The sequence below is a fragment of the Solanum stenotomum genome, chromosome 2 (assembly GCF_019186545.1).
Source record: "Solanum stenotomum isolate F172 chromosome 2, ASM1918654v1, whole genome shotgun sequence".
NCBI classification, from domain to species: Eukaryota; Viridiplantae; Streptophyta; class Magnoliopsida; order Solanales; family Solanaceae; genus Solanum; species Solanum stenotomum.
Genome location: NC_064283.1, coordinates 31607482 through 31612531, shown reverse-complemented (window position 1 = coordinate 31612531; position 5050 = coordinate 31607482).

Below are 5050 nucleotides of genomic sequence, written 5' to 3'. Positions count from 1 at the left end.
ATACCAAATTGAGCTTGCATTCAACTGGGTATAAAGATTTAAATCTTTATACATGCCAAAATTGAAGAATCCAAGAGACCCAAACCAAAATCTTGAAGATGAAATCCTTTAGATCTTCAAGTCTTCAAAACCCTCTCAAGCTTAGAGCAAAAATATTAAAAAGTACTATTCTATCTTAAAATTATAATAATTGTTCCACACTTAAAACTACAACTCTAACTAGTATTTATAGTTTTTACAGATTTGTGCTGCAGGATATCATTCGGCGTCGTTAGTCAGAATCGTCGATCAACTCGGCGATTCGCCTTTTGGTTTACTTCACCGTCGTCTTGCACCAGCCTTCAGCATCGTCGTGCTCTATGTCATTGGGCAACATGGTACTGCTTCGCGGAACTTCTCAGCGATGTGCTGACTGCTCCCTTTTCCGCCGACTTGATTCTTTCTTTCAGGAATCAGCACATTGGAACAAAAGCGAAGTAAGACCCTTCGACGACTCACCGAGTGGACTCGGCGATCCTTAGGCCTTCATTTCTTCGTTCTTTACAGCCTTTTCGTTCTTTTGTGCGACGTACTGTCCATACTTTCCTTCAAACTTCAAATACCTGAAACTTAAAGGTTTTCATCATATATTGAGATAAAATAAGCATTTGAGGACACAATTTCTATTAAAACATAGCCCTAAATGAATCCAATTTGTGGACTCATCATAGACTCATCAACACCCCCAACTTAAACTTTTGTTTGTCCTCAAGTAAAACTCAAGTTCAGCAGTTCAAAAAGGATGTCTCAAACAGCCCTAGACAAGAATCAATTTTGAATGCACACAAAAAGACTCAACTTACTCATTCAAGGACCAATTTTTGCACTCAAAGATTTAAGTTGTGACTCACCAATATCAAAGATTCGCAAGTTCACAATACTTGCCTCAAATGCAAGTTCAAGCTCAACAAAGGTACTCAAATGCCATCACACAAAGAATGATTCCATATTCACAAACAATGGTTCAACAATTGATAGCTCCGGAATCACAAACAACTCTCACACTCACAAATATGAACACATACATGACCTCACCCATAGGTTTGCCCTTATTTTCCAACCAACACTTGCTTCAGCTCACTCAAGATCAAAAAGGTATTTCTAAGGCTTGTAACGGGGCTGAGTGTAAAGGTATGACCATTTAGGCTCAGTGGCTTTTATCCTCATGAAATGTGGTGTGAACAACACTTCCTTTCCTTCTCCTCATCATTCTCATTTATGCTCATAAGTCACCCCATTATTCACTTTCCATGGAATTACCGGACACCCCATTTCCTTTGCACTTTCACAACTTTATTTCAAACTTTTCCATTCCTTTTTTTTTCATTCTTCTTTTCTTTTTCTCTTTTTTTTGTATGGAGGGGTTCCATCTTTCTCAAAACCATGGGTGTAGGGCACTTCTTTGAACTTCTCGATTTACCTTCTCTTTTCACCACACCTCCAGCTTAGACTTTTGGCCTAAGTTGGCTATTCACACAAACCACATTCCATGAGGATTAAGGGTGAAGGGAAAAGAAAGGTCACAATTGTATCAAGTTTCTTCCAAGAAAAGGTAAGGGTCACAGGGTGTTCTAGCAAAGTTCACACACTCACAAGGTAGGTCACAAAAGAGATATAATGTCAAATTGTTTCACTCTTTAAAATTGTTGCCTAAGATCATTTCAAGAGCTTGCATCACTTCGTCAACTGGACCAACGGGCAAATCTAGGTGTTATCACACATGGTTCACGGTAAGCTCATCACACTAGGCATTGACTCCAAAGTCAAACAAGACTCCACACTTTCGCTAGTGTGCAATGTTCATCACAAGAGACTCAATTTGATAATCGGCTAGTCACAACGATATGCAAAAAGTTCACATATTGCCTATGCAACTTCATTTGGCCTCATCGTAGCCGTACATTCATTTTTGTTCGATTATGAGCACTATTTAAGTCATCGGTATTGATCAAGACCGATACTCAAATTTACAAAAGAACACAATCAAGAGGTGGCACACAATTTTCAAAAGGAGTCAAAAATCATTTACTATTAAAGCAAGGAGCCACAAGCTCAAATATCTGCAAACACAGTGCCAAAACACACAAAATCCAATATATACAGAAAATGTCATCAAAACAAGAGGTAGGTATGGAAGTACCTCACCCCACCATAAAAAAAACAATTTGTCCTCAAATGCATTAAAATATTCTAAAATCAATAAAATAAAATAGAGAGGGAGGTCAAGAAAAGTCTTGTCTACGCAGTCGCTTCATCTATCGGGGCATCAGTGTCCGATGTAACACTCTGATCTTGGACATCAGTGCCCGGAGTCATCTCAGAAGGATCAGCTCTACTGGACCCACCCATGGTGGTGTCTCTCCAAGAGGCCTGGCGCACAGTCTTGAACATAGCATCCACAAGGTCAGCCAGATCATCATAGATCTCAGCATCTCGCACATCTATTTGCTCCTCATCGGTCTCAGCCTCAGACTCATCAGTGGCCATATCACCCCGATGTATATATCCGGTGGTGGCCGGAGGAGTGTCAGAAGTCGTCGGGGCATCTACATCATCCGCTGCCTCCAATAGTGAAGTTAAGTCTGTGGACTTTAAGTAGTCCACGTCCTTCCTCAGATCTGCAACCTCGGCTTTCAAAGTCGTCACCTCAGAAGACTCCACATGTCACTCTCACAAGTTGTGACTCTCGTAGTCAAATCATCAATAGAAGTCTGAAGGGGGGTCAGTGCAGCAAGGATGGCACTCTCAATCATCCATGGGATTGCAGCCTCTAGTCAAGCAGCCCTCACATCGGCCAAATGGGCTTGTTACCCCATCTTTGGGATCATAGCCAAAGTAATCCTAGATGGCTGGGTTGCAGTAGAAATGTCAGGAGCCTTAGAGGAGAAGGGGAAGCTGAATTACCCGGAGAACGGAGTAGGCAAGGATGCCTCTGCAAGAATCGTCTTTATGTCAATCCCCGGGGATATGTCCACCGGAGCTGCTCTCTTCTTGTCTGCCTCCTCCCTAGTGTACTCAGCCTCTATACGCCAGATTCCAGTGGAAGATGAAGAAGTAACCTCAATATCTCTCATCGCGACCCGAGGAACTCCAGCACGTCGGCACAACTCTGTAATCAGCATTGGGAAAGGAAGAGAAGTCTGCCTCTGCTTGGCCCTTATGGCCATCTCCTGCTCAATAATAATCCCCAAGTTGAGCTTCCTCTTTGCTAAGATCGATCCTAAACAGACTGCTTTTTGCATGACGGGGGATGGATTCGTTCTGTGAAGGCATAATAGAGCTGCTAATGAATCTGAACCAATACCGTGCTGCTACTTTCAAATCCTTCTTCTCTATTTGGACTCCCGCCTCAATCCACCTCAGGGTGGTATCAAAAATTAGTGGGACAAGCCAACCCTTCAGGTCATCCAAGGACTGAGCTGTCACCAGGCCCTCATAGTCATGCTCGAACCTTGTGGCTCTCTCAAGGGCAGCATCTATAAGAACGCTTCAACACCCGAATTCTTTACCCCAGACCATGACCGACTTCACCGGTCAGAAGGCACTAGCCTTCTTCTTCCCCTTGGGAACCAAATCACTATAAGCATAGTAGAACTCACGGACCCAGGTGGGGATATATGGGCCTCGAGGCTTGCTGAATATATGGAATTTGTGCCACTGGATTATCTCCCTCACACTGGAGTATCTACCATCTAGGCCCTCTGTAGAAAGCATCTTTTCCTCTAAAATAGTCTACAACCCATCGGATTTTAGTCTGTTGAGTAGCCTGGGAGGAGGAACCACTAGTGGGACTGGAGCCATTAGAGGTGCTGGAGTTGGCACTGTATCTGCCGAAGAGGAGGCAGCTGGGACTCTAGCTAAGGCAGGACGAGATCTAGCACGAATCTCCGCTCTCCGAACTGTAATGGTTGGTCATCATCTAGCTCAGAAAATACAGCTTGGGAGTTAAAGGCTTCTCCCTCGCTACCGGAGTTGGGCTCCGGAACCTCAGATGTTGGCCTCTTGCCTCTTCCCTTGCCTCCCTTTGTAGGCTCTGTTCTTCCCTTTTTAGGAGGGTTTGCTCCTCCTTCATTTATTACAATCCTGCGTGCTCTTTTACGGGGCGGCATGTCTAACTTGGTTTTAGCCATATCTACAAAATCATCACAAAGAATTAGGAATAGTTCAAGCAGATGTACAGAAAAACAATTGCAGACAAACTCGCTAAACATGTCCTTAGTCACCGAATCACTTTAGCGAGCCAGATTAGGCTAACCAAAAGGATTGGCGCAAAAATTCCCCAAAAATTTTGACATGTAGATAATGGGATGGGCTTTTCGGCGAGAAAGGACTAGCTTGCCAAAAGTTACAGTGCATTTTAAGAGTTAGGGGTGCAGAAAGGGCGATCAAGTAAGACTTTCGGTGAGTCACCGAGTGCACTCGGTGAATTCAGGCTTCTAGCCGAAAGTTACAGAACCAAACTCAAGATTTAGCATGAAATTAAAGGCGATAAGGGGGATTCAACGAACCACCGAGTGGTTCGGCGAGCTCGACGTGGCCTGCCAAACGAGCCAACTGCCTACTCTCAACCCCAACTTCTAAATTCAACCCCGCAGCCCCCGAAAACAAAATCAAAACATTCACCCATATAATTAATCTAAGGCCCATTACACCCATGCCCACGGGATACTCGGACTTCTCCTGGTTTGGCCAAATTTGGCCATTTGACGACTTTTGCCCTTAAGAATGACGTCAACCGCTCCATCATTGGGCAAAATATGTCATTTGGCACAAATACAGGTTACTTAGACTTCACCCATCTAGACCCAACATCATTTAAGAAAAACCCAACAATTTTAATCAATTTTAAGGCACACAATATTCAGGAAATCAATGATATAGGCATTATAGGCATGATATGCATATTAAAACAGGCACACACATACCCAATTATGATCAGATATCACTAAGATAAGAACAATTGCAAATGAATAAAAATTGCTAAATAAGAATTCGGGGTTCAGAAAACCAA